This window comes from Pelophylax lessonae (genome assembly GCF_965119305.1).
Source record: "Pelophylax lessonae genome assembly, chromosome: 1".
NCBI lineage: Eukaryota > Metazoa > Chordata > Amphibia > Anura > Ranidae > Pelophylax > Pelophylax lessonae.
Window position 1 is genome coordinate 157678897 of NC_138768.1, and position 17520 is coordinate 157696416.

Genomic DNA, 17520 nt, shown 5'->3' on the forward strand with positions numbered 1-17520 from the left:
TCAGAGAAATTGTAAGACTTCACGGGGTCCCAATGAACATTGTGTCGGATAGAGGTGTCCAATTTACTTCTCGCTTCTGGAGGGCTTTATGTGATTCACTGAAAATCAAGCTGTCAATGTCCTCCGCATACCATCCCCAGACTAACGGGCAGACTGAGAGGACCAACCAGACCCTCGAGCAATATATCCGATGCTTCACCACCTTTGTTCAAGATGACTGGGTCTCGCTACTACCATCAGCAGAGTTCACATACAATAATGCCAAACACTCGGCTACAGGTCAGTCCCTATTCTATGCTAACTATGGGTTTCACCCATCTTTCTTGCCCTGCTTTATTCCTGAACCTACAGTGCCAGCAGTCCGGGATATCTTGGAGTTCCTTAAGGAGAACAACAAAATCTTACAGGATGCCATGACCAAGGCTCAGACCTCCAATAAAGAGTTCTTTGACAAAAGGAGGAGAGGTGAGTTGGTTCTCCAGCCTGGCAACCTGGTATGGTTAGCCACCACCAATCTCCGATTGGCATGCCCTTCCAAAAAACTGGCACCCAAGTTTATTGGCCCGTTCCCTGTGAGGAGAAAATTAAATGAGGTATCTTACGAATTGACGCTTCCCGATTCCCTCAAGATCCATCCAGTCTTCCACGTTTCACTCTTGAAACCTGCAGTACCTGATTCCTTTCCTGGTAGAAGTTCGGAACCACCTGCTCCTGTCACAATCAATGGGGACAAAGAATTTGAGGTGGAGGCCATCCTAGACTGCAGAAGGCAGAGGAACCAGCTACAATACCTGGTTAAGTGGAGGGGCTACGGCTCCGAAGAAAATTCCTGGGAACCGATACAGAATTTCCATGCCCAGGACTTAATCCGGAAATTCTTCCGCAACCATCCCCACAAAAGGAAACTTTTGATGTGCTGTCATGAGTCTGCAACCTAAAGGGTTAACCTAGAGCAGACTAATTGCAATATTTGGCAAACAGGCTGCCTTATTTAAACAGCCCAGCAGCACTGCACTTTGCTGTGTTGTCTTCAGCTCTCCTGTATCCTGTGCCTGTTATATCTGCTGTTCCTGTTTACCTGACCCGGCTTGTCTTTGGATTCCGATTGTTCCTGTTTACCTGACCCGGCTTGTCTTTGGATTCTGATTACCTGCTGCCCGCCCTGACCTTGGCTTGTCCTGACTATCCTCCTGTCTCGTTCTGATCTGTTTACCTGCTACCGGCTATTGGTCCTGGACCTGTTCCTGGCTCTCCCAGGGAATCCGGGGGACTGCGACCTGGTGTTAGCAAGCAGCCAAATCCATCCCCACCATCTGGGGCCCTGGTGAAAACTCCCCGCCTCTTACGTCAGACTCTGCCACGTTACCCCATTCATCATCAATTAAAATATTTAACAACATAACACATACACAGTATTGTTTTGTACTTTCAACTGAAAATATCAATCAAATACAAATTATTAGTTGTAAATGTAAACAATCAATAAAACGGATCATTTGATCTATGGGAAATACAGGGTAAATAAGTTTGTCTGAGCAATCAGAACTCAGAAGCAATAGACACAACTGATTAAGAGCTCTCTAAAATGATAAAACGGTGGGTCACAGGCTTAAAAGTATTATTTGATCTAATTGGTTTAGTCACATCAAAAGATTGGTTGCATGTTGATTCTAATATGTGCATGACCACCATAATATTTTAACTGATATTGAACCTTGCTACCCTTTTGCTATCAATTCTAGTCATACTTGGGTATAGAGGCTTTTATTACATTCCCTTTCTTGTCACCTCTCTCCAGTAATCCCTAGATAACAGCTGTGAAACCAAAATCAACTTTGCCAAAATTGACTTAACCTTCAGAAGTTTGTCTGTATAAGTAAGTCTGCTTAGATTCATTGAGATCCTCCCGTATTTCTTTACTCATCTCAAAAAATTGAAAAACTAAAATCCCTTATGGCCATTTAAAAAACAATTAGGAGAAATTGTACCACCTTACAAGATTGCGGCTTACAAACTGCTGTACTAATGAAAACATTTACCAAAAAAAAAAACATTTTTTACAACAATCTTATCTAGACATTAGGAAATAGAGACAAGGATTTAAATACAGAAGTCCTATCAGACCTGATGGACCAGTCCATCTTTAATCATAGCCCTAACTTTACAACCAGACACAAAGCAAATCACAAATAGATTAAAAAAAAAAACACTGACACATCTTATGTGAAAACCCATACCCTGAAAACTGTCCAAGAAACCAGTCTGTACTTAGAAGAGCCAAAAAAGTCAAACATTACTTTACACCAAACAGACTGAAAAAATTAGAAACCATCAAGAAATAACTAAATCTCCATTTAGAACCTATATAGGGCAACGGCCATAGCTGCCAACATTCTAGATGGCTAACATGTTTCTTAATATTCAATAGAACATAACTTATCTAAGCACCAAATAAAAAATCGAATAAAATTAATTATTATGAGAATATTTTATTTAACTTTTATAATGCCCCTGCAGACTCCAATTCGTTGGATGGAATACCAAAAAAGTAAGATCTAGAATGGGACAACATAAAAGGAATTTTGGTGACGCTGTGAAAGGTAGCCAATCAGCTTTTAACTTCAGCTTGTTCAATTAGACTTTGAAAAAAAAAATAATTGGAAGCAGATTGGTTTCTATGCAGAGCTGCACCAGATTTTGTACTCTTCTTTAGTAAACCAACCCCAGTGTGTTCACATACTTCCCAGTCCTCCATAACAAATCAGCTGCATATTTAAAAGTTACAACCATAAACAGAACTCTAAGGCTGGGTTCACACTGTGGCATGGAGTAGCTCACAGCAGGGGTCCGGTGTGTCCCTGTTCACCGTTTCAGGTTTGATTTCAGTCCGCATTTTTGGCTGAATTCGGACCTGAAACAGACCAGAAGACGCTCAGGACTCCTGAGCAAATCTCTCCAGAGCCGCTCTGGAGATGTGTGAACTGGCTCCATAGAGCTGGTCACAATCTCCTGACAAGCGAATTGGATGGGGGGAAGCCACATCCAATTCGCAATAGTGTGAACCCAGCCTTACTCTATAAATGTTGACATATTCAGGAGATTATTTTTGTTCTAATGACTAACAGCTCACTGTACTATATTATGACAGTGGCCTGTGATCCAAAAGCAAAGAATAATAATTTCACTAATTAGTAGTGAGGTAGTGAGTCAGTCAACAGTAAGTGGATTTAAACATGCTTGGAACAAACAAACATCTACACTCTGACAAAATAGTGTAAAAAAAATGTATAATTAAGAAAAAATGGAGCAGACTGGATGAACCCCTTGGTCATTTTTCTGCCATCACTTTTCTATGTTTAAGAAAGATAGATAGAAATGCATTAACAACATCTGAACCTTTTGTGTCTTGATTACTATAACTTCTAATAATAAGTCTTCAAATTATTTTAGTCTGTGGTATGTGATGTTTCAGGCATCAGACCCTTAATAAGAAGAGGTTACAGGCCAGAATAAAAGTGAAAATTGAAATTGTGAAAATGTCAGCAAAGTAAGTTGCAGGGAGGGGAGGGAGAAATGGAGGGTAAATGTGAGCTGTTTATGATCACTGAGCAGGAAAGGATTAGAAGCTGAGCCAGTTCACTTCTGGTTCAGTTCTGATTTAAATCTAAAAAAAGATGAACCTTGAACAACACACATCCCTAACAAGGTCATTACTGACCATCCTACTAGCTCATATGCAGCTTAATAAATTAGTATTGATTAGCTAACAAGCAACAAGTGTGTGTAGCTAATGCCATTATATTTTACTATTAATAGAACCATTGACAGACAATTTTCATGCAAAAAAGAAAAAATTATATAATGTGTTCATTCAGAAAACGAAGGAGCTGGTAAATGAACTATTTACCCATTCCTTTCCCTGCTCTCAGTGCTAAAATAACTTCTGCAGCAGCCAGAGGGAGAGGAGGAAAGCTGGAGCACTTTAGGGGGGAGACAGGGGGCACCAGGGTGATTAGGGTGTGGCTAGGCACACTGGCACATCCTGTGCGGACGCCTGTGATAATAAAGATCCTGCCACCAATGTTCGTCACATTGCTTACATACCTCACACCAATCGTTTTACCCACAATCCACCTATGTTTTTTCCCCATAGACTTCTATAGGATGGGGAGATGTATCGGCTTCATTCATATCGGCCTCAACTGCACAGACAGTGGGTTCTGGATTCTGGATGTCTGCTGCAGACCTTGGTGGCAAGATCTAGGTAAATTTCAAGCTTTTGTTTGAAAGTTTCCTTACTCTTTAAAGTAAATTTAGAAAACTTACTGACTTTAATGGTGTTACTGTGCTTACTGAATGTTTTATTGCTTTTTTTTTAATGAAACTTCTATTTAATGCTTCCCCAATATGTAAAATTGATATTTCTTTATCAAATCATCCTACTACAGCTGTTACATTTTGTACCACTTACATCTCCCTATTAGATTGCAAGCTCTCACAAGCACGGGTCTTCCAACATTTGTTTTGATGACCTATAAAGCCTTTTAAGGCTTGACATGTTTGATATGTTTTGTATCAATTTAATTGATACAACCTCATCTTTTATAGTTTACCAAAAAATAGGGAATATGCAATGTTTGTGTACAGTAAAATTAACTGACAATATGGGTGTTATAAACAGTTGCCCTAATATTGTGTATCACCTTTTTTTCCCAAGGTTTCCGCTTTCTTTTAGAACATATATCATGCGTTGAGGGTTTTAACTAATCTTGAGGCCTAAAATGTAACTTTTAACATGTTGCAAAAATACAAAAAATGGTAAGCAAACAGGTAAGCAACCCTGTCACTGTTATAAAGAATTAAAATGAAGCACTAAATATAAAATAAGTCTGTAAATGCTTTCCTGCTGTCAGTGTCACTGATTTCCACTAAGATCCCCAGTAGGGATGAGCTGAACTTACCTGGCTTGGGATAGAGGCAGGTGCACATTACAGAAGTTTGGGTACAGAATTCGAACCCCATTGTCTATGGGAACTAAATGTTACAAAACAGTTTTGGACATTTTCAAAGGTAATAGACAAGGAATTGCCAAACAAATGGCAATTATCAATTAAGCAAAAAATAAATATATAAATAAATAATATTTTGATTGGCATAGAACAGCAATGTTTTAAATGCCTAACCACTTACCTACTGGGCACTTTTGCCCCATTCCAATTTTCAGCTTTAAGCGCTGTAACACTTTGAATTACTATTGCGCGGTCATGTAACACTGTTTCCATAGGAAATTTAAATGATTGTTTTCACACAAATAGAGCTTTCAGTGCCCTTACTATCAATGCCAATGTCCTTTTAACACAAGCTGATTATTGACTCTCTTCTTATCTTCTCACACTGTGATGGTGAGGAAAGAAAAGTTGATAACCGGCTTGTGTTTATATCTGTGATCAGCGGACATTGGCCACTCCTAATCACGTGGTAAGGGGCTGCTGGGTTTGGCCCTATACCCCGATCTTTGATCAGCTGAGTCCGTAGGCTGACACTTATAAAAAAATGCTGTTTCATTTGCCGACAATTGACAGATTCAGCTGTTTTTCTTCTGTTTGTAAACAAACATCTGGGGATTCCCTTCATCTATACCAGACCCGTATTCTAGAGAATATCCCAGAGCTTGCAAACTCTACCGGGCCCTTTTTTTCTGGCCTGCTAGGCTGTAGGCACAGATAAGGGGCTGGTATGAATATTTGAGGGGACTCCACCCTTTTTTTTCCTGATTTGCTTTCTACTCCCTCCCTAGAATACATAGGAGCAATATAAAGTCCCCTGTTAGACCCATTGTCTCAGGAAAGGGAGCTATTACTGAGAATTTGAGTTTATTAGTCAACGAATATTTTAGACCATCACCAGCTTATCATCATATATGTGTGACACCATTTATTTACTCCAAATGTTAGAGGGCATCCACCTCTCGGCCAACACCACCTTGGCCACTATAGACATGAAGGCTCTCTACAGCTCAATCCCCCACGACCAGGAAATCTCAGTTGTTACACATTTTCTTCTCAGAGTAGCCACCAACAGCAACAACATAATGATTTCATTATCACATCATTGGAATTCATTCTCAGATACAATGTGTTTACTTTTTTGGGCTCCCACTACCTCCAGGTATAGGGTGTAGCCATGGGCACTTGCTGTGCCCCTGCCTATGCCAACCTGTACCTGCAACTATTTATGGATGGTAATTGTGCGATGTATGCAGACCACATTCTTATGTGGTACCGCTACATCGATGATATCTTTTTCCTATAGGCGGGACCAATAGACCTCTTCCAAGCATGCCTCACTGCGATGAACACAAATAAGTTTAACTTGTAATTTACTATGGAATTTAGTGACTCATGTGTCACTTTCCTTGTTGTGAGTATCCAGAGAGGAGAGGATGGCAACTTGGTCTGTGATCTTTTCCGAAAGCCGACATCCGGAAATATTATATTACATGCTACCAGTTTTCATTCTTGGTCTTCATTCCATTAAGCCAGTACTGACAAGTGAGATGAAATTGCTCCAATGATGAGTTGTATAAAAAGAAGCATGACTGTCTGTGTTTACTTTTATGGGGTTACAGCCTCTTGTTTGAAGAGGGCATATAAACAAGCATCTGGAACTGTGAGACACGACTTAGTGTTTGTCCATAGAAAACCAAAAACAAACAAAACAACCAGACTCATAACTCGATATTCTACTCAACATAAACAACTTACAAGTATTTTGTAAAAACACTGGTTTCTATTGACTATGGATCTAGTAGTGGGTCTTTTTTTCCCCCCAAAACCAGCGGTAACTTTTAGAAGGGTGCCATCATTAGCAGACAAACTCATACAAAGTGTATTTAGTGGATCCTCATGGGGGATCCCTGTAAACGTTTGGGCACCTTTCTATGTGGAGTTTACCCCTACTGCCAATACATAGAGAAAAGACAATCTGTCCCACTACCTAATGGACAATTATTCCGTGCCAAACATTTTGTGAACTGCAAAACCCCCAATGTGGTGTATCTATTACTATGTAGTTGTGGGTGCTTCTATGTTGGCAAAACCCGAGAACAGCTCTGGCAGTGCATTTTTCGTCACATGTTTAGCATGTGTAAATGCTAGAGCTGCCCCTGGGTCACCTTGTCTCTTTGGTACATGCGGGCTCCTTCCCCACTGTCCGCTTTTTAGCCCTTGACCGGTTACATCGGAGCCCCGGTGGAGGTGATCTTAACAGGCTTCTCCTCCAACGGAAACTACGCAGGATTTTTTATCTCAGGGCCAACAGGCCACCATGATTTAATGAATCCTTAAATTTTAAACCCTTTTTTGGAGGGCTTCTCACCTGGAGCTTGGGTTTGGGATGTATAATGATCCTAATGGAAGGTTACCTGTTTTATTCTGTGGATTCCCTATACCGAGTTGTTAGCTTTTTTTCCTATTGTTGATCTCCCTTGATGCCTCCCATCACCCCCTTCATGTGCTTTTCTGTGCTATACTTGTTCCCTTTTACTTTGGTCTAACATTGTCTTTGTTCTGCCTGTAATCAAGATGTTTACAGATATACTTGCAACTGTTTAGCCAATTGCTCTTCTCCCTTTATATGTCATGGGATTCCATAATTGACAATACTGTCTCCGCCCTTTGTTTCCTTTGGTAACATACTTATGTTTTTTTTCTTTCTCTTTTGTAATATGTATTTGTATGAGTTGATCCTGCCAGATGTGATTGCTGCCTATCTGCTGTCCACCAGATGCTGGTGGCTTCTTTCCCTGTACTGCCCGACACACGTAGGCTCTCCCGGCCTTAGAGCCACGAGAGCTGTTGGTATGGCTCTGGAGGCGGGGGCTGACAAGTGTGTGCTCGCCTTCATGGTGATGCATACATCATCACTCCAACACCTATGTGTCGGTGGCTTTCGTCCCTTAGATGATGACATCACAACATGACTTCTGGTGCAGTCCTACCATCAGGACGTGAAGCCGGGGTGACTCTTTCAGCCCAAGAGGTGAGTAAATATGTATTCCCATCTCTCGAGCTGCCATCTACATACACAGTGTCTTGTGTGTGTGTAGTCAGTGGAGGCTTAATTCGGCAGTATGATAAGGCCTGGACTGATGTACACCTGCTAAGTCTCTTGTGGCGCTTTTATTTTCTCCCCCCTCCTGTGGTACATTCCAGAGAGTGAGGTGGAGCAACTACATATATAAGAGAGGGAGTCCATGCTTTGGCCATGGATGGTGTACCACAGGTCCTTCATTTCTAATATGAATTTTAAGGTGACCCCAGGCAAAAAAAAAAAAAAAAGGCACAAGGTCCTCCTCAGAGTCTATACCACTGGTGTGGATTTAAAGGTGGATTCCACAGGCAAATCAGGAAAAAAAGGTGGAGTCCCTCCCCCCATATTCATACCAGCCCCTTATCTGTGCATATAGCCTAGCAGGCCAGAAAAAAGGGAGCGGTAGAGTTTACAGGCTCTGGGATATTCTCTAGAATATGGTTCTGGTATAGATGAAAATAATCCCCATATGTTTGTTTAAAAACAGAAGAAAAGCAGCTGAATCTGTCAATTGTCGGCAAATGAAACAGCATTTTTTTTATAAATGTCAGCCTATGGACTCAGCTGATCAAAGATCAGGGTATAGGGTCAAACCCAGCAGCCCCTTACCACGTGATTAGGAATGGCCAATGACAGCTGATCACAGATAAAAGTACCCTTTTTCTAGTGGTTGTTTATTTATTTATTTTTTCTCACTAGACTCTTTACTAGACCATTTCAATCCTGCCTTTTTTTACATCTACAGATCCTTCTAATGGGCAAACCATTCCCAATACTGTCTACGGTCCTTGTATGTGCGGGATTCTATAGCAGAGCTGCATATGGTTTGGCTTGCTGGGCATGCAATTACATCTGGCAGGAATACGCTACTACCCTGCATATGTTTCTGTTATTTTTTACGATTCTTTTTAAGTATGTATTGCATATCTGCTCCATTGTGATACCTTATATTCTAATATTGTACCACTATATTGTAGATTTTTGTGCCCTTATCTTCCCCTGAGGAAGGAGTAAACACTTATCTCTGAAACACGTTGGGCTGCTCAGCAAACACCTTCATCACCTCATTGACTATCTTGGTGTTCAAACAAAACTGAGTTCTAGAGTTCTTTTTGTCAATTTTTTATATGTTATTACAATATATGGTTTCATGATGTGATTGTTCTACCGACCTGTTTGGTCATGCTTTTAGACTGTATTACAATAAAATGTTGAACGTTTTTACTACTTCTTGATACTTTCTACTACTGTCACGATCAGGGGTCAGGCTCAAAGATCAGTTACTATAGCAGTGGAAACTCATACAGGAACCAGCAAGACAGGAACACAGGCAGGTCACCCTGGCAGATGACGCAGGCTCACCTGAGATGCAGAAACTAAGTGCTAGCCAGTGTTTGCTAGAGCTCATGATGGTGGAGATGGATTTTGCTGCACCAGGTCTTGGTTCTCAGGATCGCCCCACCAGGAAGTGAGCAAGCCAGGGTCCAGTAGCAGATATAGCAGGTAGGGATCAAGCAGAAGCGTAGTCGAGAAAGAAGCCAAAGGTCTGTAATAAACAGTTGAAGGTTAGCAATAAACAGAAGCATAGTAAATGAGCAAGCCAAATGTCGGTAACGAATGGTAGCGAAGATATGGACAGCAACAGGAGAGACAAAAGTGAGCTATTGGCTGGAGAAGGCAAAATATTCTGGAAACCAGGAAGTGCAGAAACATGGCTTAAATCAGGAAGTTCATGGGAGAAGCAAAGGGTTCAAGGTTAAAGGAAAATAAGATTCAAGGGATCATTCAAGGAATTGTCCAGGGAAATGTCCAGCATTCCAGGTGGTTCAACAAGCAGAGACATTGCCAGACACAGCTGAGGACCCAGGTTCAAGTCTAGGTCCTGAAAGTACTCCGCTCCTCCCAGGATGTCCACTAGATGTCTTAGGGCCAGGTTTAAGGGGAAACCTCTAGTGAAATTCACTTGTCAATCTAGGCGCATGAACATTCTCCTCAGGCTCCCAAGAATCTTCTTCTGGTCCATAGCCTTCCCATTGAACCAGATATTGTAATTTGTTCCTGAAGATCCTGAAATCAAGAATTCTCTCCACCACAAATTCTTCTTCACCCTGTATCTCAATAGGTGGAGGGGGTGGAAGAATTCTTCCATAAAAAGGATTTTCATTAAATGGTTTGGGTAGCGATATGTGGAAAACAGGGTGAATTCTCAAACTGTCGGGAAGTTTTAAATGGAAGGTGACTGGGTTAATCTGAGCAGAAATCTCGAAAGGTCCCACAAACTTTTGTCCCAACTTTTCAGATGGAACATGGACCTTCAAAGCCAAACTTTGTCATCTACATAAAAGGTAGGAAGTGATCTGCGATGTCTATCAGCAGCCTTCTTGTAACATTCTTGAGCATCCCTCAAAATCTCAATCAATTTACCCCGAATCTCCTGTGACATAGTTAATCTGTTGGTAACAGCTGGAATTTGAGTTGAGATAGGGCGCTCAGGAATGAAAACTGGATGATACCCAGTGTTTGAGAAAAACAGGCTTGGAGAGGTTGAGCTATGTCTAGAATGGTTTTAAGAAAATTCTGCCGTAGGAAGATAGTCCATCCAGTCATCGGGAAAATAACAAAACATTGAAGGTACTGCTCTAAATTTTGATTGGTCCTCTCAGTCTGACCATTAGACTGAGGATGAAAAGCAGAAGATAGATTAATTGCTGCTCCTAAAGCTGAGCAAAAGCTTTTCCAAAATGTTGAGGTAAACTGTACTCTTCTGTCTGACACAACGTCTTCAGGAATTCCATGTAGTCTAAAGACTTCTCGAACCCTCAACTCTGCAGTTTGTTCAGAAGAGGGTAACCCCTTAATAGGTATAAAGTGAGCCATCTTGGTGAGGCAGTCGATGACTACCAAAATAGTGGTCATTCCTTTTGCGAGGGGTAAATCAACCACAAAGTCTAAAGAAATTGACCCCCATGGTCTTGATGGAACAGGGGGTGGCTGAATCAACCCCAAAAAAGAAGTTCAGGGTGTCTTGTTGCGTGCACAGGTCAGGCACAAGGCTACATAACTTTTGAGATCTTTCTTGTACCCTGGCCACCAAAAGGAACATAATAAAAGTTCCTCTGTTTTAGAAACTCCAAAATGTCCATCAAGTTTAGAGTCATGAACCAACCAGAGGACTTCAACCCGAGCAGATTCAGGTAAATAGAGCCGATGTGCTTGGGTCCACAAGCCATTTTTGTACTCAAGGTTGATGTCCATAGGAGGATTATTGAGGAGCGAGTCATTCTCGTACCCTTCTTTGAGGAGATTCAAGAATGCCTTAGAACTTGTGTCCCCTAGGAAGTTATTTTGAGGCAGGACTGTACATTCAGAGTTGTTTTCCTGGAAAGGCCTCAACAAAATCCCTGATAAGGCATCAGCCTTACCCCCTCTTGACCCAGGTCGATACAATTTAATAAAATAAACCTAGAAAAGAACAGCGACTAACATGCTTGTCTAGAAGAGAATATTTTGGCAGAACAAATGAATTCTAGATTTTTGTGATCAGTGAGAATGGTAACAGGATGCTTAGTACCTTCCAGCAGATGCCTCCATTCAGAAAAAGCTTCCTTAATTGCCAGTAACTCTTTATTCCCTATGTCATAGTTCCTCTCTGCTAAAGACATTAAACAAGAGAAGTAAGCACAAGGATGAAAGCTGCACCTTTTCACAGCTTCATTGAGAAAGGATAGCTCCCACAACAGGGTCAGAAGCATCCACTTCCACTACAAAAGGTAACTATGGATCTGGATGTACCAATACTGGTGCAGAAGAGTCTTTAACTTATCAAAAGCAGCCTGTGCATCAGGTGACCACACAAAGGGCACCCCTTTCTTTGTTATCTGTGTAATCTGAACTATTACCTTATAGAGGTTTCTTATGAATTTCCTGTAGAAGTTGGCAAATCCGACAATTCGTTGAATTTCCTTAACGTTTCCAGGGATAGGCCAATCTACCACTGCTTTAATCTTCTCAGGATCCATGCTTACTCCACCTGGAGAAATAATATACCCCAAAACTGGATCTAGGTTTAGTTCAAACGCACATTTCTCCAGTTTGATGTAAAGTCAATTCTGCCTTCAAGTGGTTGTTAAGCCACTATGTTATCTTTATACCATCCCCCTGTTAGATTACAACCTGTATCCTAGTACCTGTGCTTTATTTTAAAAAAGCAGATTTCTACTGGTTTTCACAGCTCCTATCGGTGCTCACGGGACTTCCAGCTCTCTTCTCTCCCCACCTGACATTTCCAACGGGCGAGGCAAAGAACTCCCTCTGATGTCAGCCGGGGAGGCGGGGAGGAAAGGACAAGAGAGCCGGGAGTCACATGAGCGCCGATATGAGCTGTAAAAACAGGTAGAAATTTGCTTTTTTTTTTCAAAATAAAGCACAGGAACTAGGATACAGGTTGTTATCTAACAGAGGGGATGATGTAAAGATAACATAGTTTTGTAGCAGCTGGGAGGGGAGCAGAGCGACGTTAGAGAGAGCAGACAGGCAGGGAGGGGGAGGAGGACAGGGGGGAGACAGAGGAGAGCTGCAGATAGATGCGGATGACATAGACAAGTACACTGATCACGGTGTCAGGGCTCAGCAGCTATGGTACACTGTGGTCAGTGTACAGAGGGTATGGTAGAAACTGGCAGGATCAGCCAGGTTTTTTTATGTGATATAGGGGGCCAAATGACATAGCACAAGCACTGTGCTGTATAAAATGCTTTAATGGAACAGGATCTGTTTTTTTTTTTTAAAGGTAACAAACACTTTAATCTTTCAAAGACATGCTTGCGATGCTCCTCCAGGTAATTGGAAAAAATGAGAATGTCATCCAGATAAGCAATTACAAACTGGTCCCACAGATCTCAAAAAAAATTTTTGATGAAGTGTTGAAAAGTTGCAAGGGCATTGCAAAGGCCAAAAGGCATAACCAAGGACTCAAAATGTCTGTATCTGATTTTAAAGGCAGTTTTCCATTCATCTCCTTGATGAATACGAACAAGGTTTGCCCCCGTAAGTCATGTTTTGTAAAGAATTTTGCAGAACAAAGTCCTTCCAACATTTCATAGATCAAAGGGAGAGGATAACAGTTATTAATAGTGATTTCATTCATGTGCCTGTAATCAATGCATAGACGCAAGGTGGAGTCTTGCTTTTCAACAACGAACAGGGCTGTTCCTGCAGTAGATATCCCGTGTCTAATAAATCCCTTCTCTAAATTTTCATTAAGCCACTCCCTGAGCACCTTTAATTCAGGTTCTGACAGATTGAAAAAGGGACCGAAAGGTATTTTTGCCCCTGGGAGCAGCTCAATGGGGAAATCATATAGGCGATGAGGAGGTAACTGGTCGGCATTCTTCTTATCACAGACATCCTCATGATGTTGTGGAGGCAGGTTGTCAAATGACTGTGTGGTAACAGTATTTCAACTGTGACTCCTTGATCGGTGGAGAACTTGTTTGACAAGGCTCTCTACAGTATTCCTCACAATGGTGGGGATGTAAAATTTATAATCAGTGCTTCCCAATTGATGGAGGGATTATGGGTGGAAAACCAAGGAATGCCCAAGATGACAGGAAATTTAGGTGATGTAATTTGCTGAAAACCGATGGTCTCATGATACCATGTCAGCCTCAAATTGGAGTACTAGAGGGACTGTTTTGGGGGTAATAGGTCCTGACTCCCAAAGTTAAGGGTAAACCATCCACCATCTCCATATTTATTTCTTGTTTGAATATTATTGTTGTTGGCAAATTCTATGTCCATAAAATTCCCCCCTGCACCAGAGTCCAGCATAGCAGACCAAGGAATTTTAGTGCCCTCAGAGATTAGTTTAATAGGGAGGACAAAATGAGATTGTAAAGAATTTACTTTATTTTCTTCCTGAACCAATGGGGAAATTGGCTAATGGAGTTTATTAGTTCAGGCATGATCACATCAATTAACGCAATTGTTCTTTTAACTTTGTTAGGACAGGTAACTGCGTAATCGCCAGAATCTCCACAGGAAATACGTAGGTTCTCAGAACATCTTGTTTCTTTCTCCTGAATGGAAATGGATCTCTTAATAGTATTTACCTGCATTGGTGCAGAAGTGTTAGAATCCGGAGAAACTATGAAATCCTGCTGAATTAATAAAGTAGCAGAGAAACCCATGCCACCCTTACAAACATTCACAGCCTCTCCTTCCTCCTTTCTATTAGTCTCTGATCAATTCTGATACATATTTGTATGAAGGTGTAACAACACCCCAAGTACGAAAGGGGTTACAGTCGTCTAGGATAATCCGCTCCCGAACACCAGGACAGCTTTCGACCACTCCAATCCGCCATACATGAAGCCCATACAAATAACCCCCTCCCCCCCCCGTACGAGACAAGGCTTCGTATTGAAGTCAAGTGAGAATAACTCTCTTCTACTATTTTATTGAAAGAAGCACAGCATTTATATACACTTTGAGAATACCACATGAACAATGACTGTGTAATTACATCCCTTAGTAGACAGCTAGATGAGCTCGTTAACATACTTATCAAAAGTCTCCGACCCAATTAACATACTGTCCTATTTTAGACAAAAGCACTTAATCAGTAGACATTCTTTAGGAGGGGCTGCTGGAAACAACCCCCCCCCCCTCTCTCTGCAGCTAATACACATTGATTAGCAGACATGGTGTCTCTCATAGTTCCTGTATGCCCAAATTAGGAGTTGCACTTCCTGTGCCTTACAGTGTATAGGAATAAGATAGGTCTCCATATTTCCTGAGAAATATTGGTGATGCATATTACTGTCCCATTTGAAGTAGTCCAAACCATATTCACACCACCCTCCCGTTCACCCTGCATCCATAAAAGATGCAGGGTGACTTAAACATAAGAAAGCCACATAAGGCTGGACATGGTGCCTCCCAACCTCTTTAAAGGAATTTGGGGTCATGCCCAAAGTGACTCCTGTCACAGAAGGCATCAAGATTATTAGGAGTTTCAACTCTAGCAAGCTCATCCTTTACCTGTTCAGAAAGCCCTTGGCAGAACTGGCTTTTTTGCACTGCAGGGTTCCAAGTGGTATCTGCTGTGTACTCAGTGACAGAGCGTTTACTCTGCCTCAGACTATGCAGCTTTGCTTCGGCACTAGCACAGCGGTTGGGATTATCAAAAACCTGATTCATTGCAGTCAAAAAAATCTGAAGATTATTCAAAGTGGCACTGTCGAGGTCCCAGGTTCAAGTCCAGCTCCTGACAACTACTCTCCTATCTACCTCTAAAGTCCCAACTGGGGTAACAATGTTTCCGGGATGTTGATGGAATTATTTACCTTTGAGAGACCAGTATGGATTTGGCCTTTTCCCCTTTTTTTCATACATATTTTTAGGTAGTAGATACCACTGGCCTAGTGCCTACCCCAATGATTAGGCCATATTTATTTCTGGCACAGGTATATTTTTCACAATGGCAGAATATCAAGGAAAAAATTGGGATACCTTTATGTCCAGTCTTAAACAAGGCTTTGGACAAAAGGAATCAAAGGAGTCTGAATTGTCTTTGATCTTCACAAATCTAACCAGAGGTATGGAGAAAAAAATCACTCCTCTTCTGGCATATGAAATCTTTTGAGGATTATACTATATAAAGGATGTCATAAATCCCCTTGGACTACGCATACAAATTTTCCTCTCTTTTGAGGATATCAGTCCCACATTTAAAGAATCTTTGGAAAATAATTTTAACAAATGTTCAAGGGTTATGATGGACATATTAACTGATGAATATAAGAAACGTTTAGGTGAGATAGACAAAGATGTGGAGGAGTTGGATAAAATGTTGTTACCACTTCAAAAACACTCCTCCTACTCCGAACACAATAAAAAACGTAGAACTCATCTAGAGAAATTTAATAAGAATATACTAGCACAATAAGGAGTGTAAGTTCCCAAGGGATAAAAGAGCCTTTCAGGAAGGGAAAGCTTATAAATGGCAGCACAGGCAGAATACTAGGGATAAGAACTTACATTTCTCCCATAAGAACACACAGCGTAATATATTTGATAACTCATCTTTTTCGTCGTTCTCCTCTTCCAAGAAATCGCGAAGAACCAGACGCCCTAAACATCATAGACAAGGTGATCAGACTCCTGACCACCTCCCCAACAAATGTATCACTGAGCACTCTCCTTTAATCAACGCAAGCAATTTCACAGGCAATGTATCCCACACTCGAGGTGATGTACAGTATCTAAATCACTATCGACTTCTTCTGGTGATGGTTCTCTATCCATGTTACTTTATCTACATGACAAATACGCCTCATGAACAATGTCAATGTTTTCAAATCTAACACTGCATTCTCACAACCGCCTGTGAGACAGGACATTCATATTAGACAAGATGATGCTCACTCACCAATCACTTTGAATGTAATAAATGTATCCTCTTAGACGCCCACCATTGACGAAATTAGGGTTTTATCCAAGGGCTTGACTTTTTGACCGGAGTTGGGCCAGAATACATTTTAAAACACAACAACAAGAGAGGGGCTCACTGACCTCATGCATTACCACTAAAAAGGTTTATTAAAATCCAAAATAATATACATTATACATTATACTCACAAACAATTGTAGATAGCACACATGTAGACATTATCAGACAAAAGATCTCAAAGGTAGCCTAGGCACTCCACATTAATGCACGAGGTCAGTGCGTCCCTCTCTTGTTGTTGTGTTTTTTTATGTTTTTTTGGATACCCTTGGTCCTGAGGGGGAGGCAAGACCATAAGCGATGCCAACAAAGACCATTGAACATGAATTCTTCCCTCATCATATACCACTTGAGCGCAGGAGAGTTTTTTTTAGCTCTGAATGCATTTTAGTCCATTAAAGACCTTCACTTATTCACATGCAACTTATTGTTTAAGAGCCTTTACAACAGACACACACGGGACAAGAATCCCTACACACACAAAAAAGATTCCAGGCTCTGGATGAACTGGTCTCATTGCTCAAGAAAAATTAATCTATTTATTTAATCAATAAAATTGATGTCGAGACTTTATTGGTCCAAGTCTCAGAATCATCTTTTTTTTTTTTCACAATAAAAAAGTTTATTGAAAAATGTATAGAAGCATAACATAGATAAAAGAATCATCTTTTGCCTCGATCATACAGTCCCACACGTCACCAATTTAAGCCCAACTGAGAGGCGAGCCCTAAAAACATTAGGAGACAACAACATGATTACCATCAAGTCCTCAGACAAGGGTGGCAACATTGTCATTATGGACAATGATAGCTACACTCAGATGTGTCTACGCATTGTGACCAACAAAGACTGGTACCGTCCTATCAGCAAATCCATAATCAAAAAGTACAACAATGAGTTTTATCTCTTGGCGGATGGTG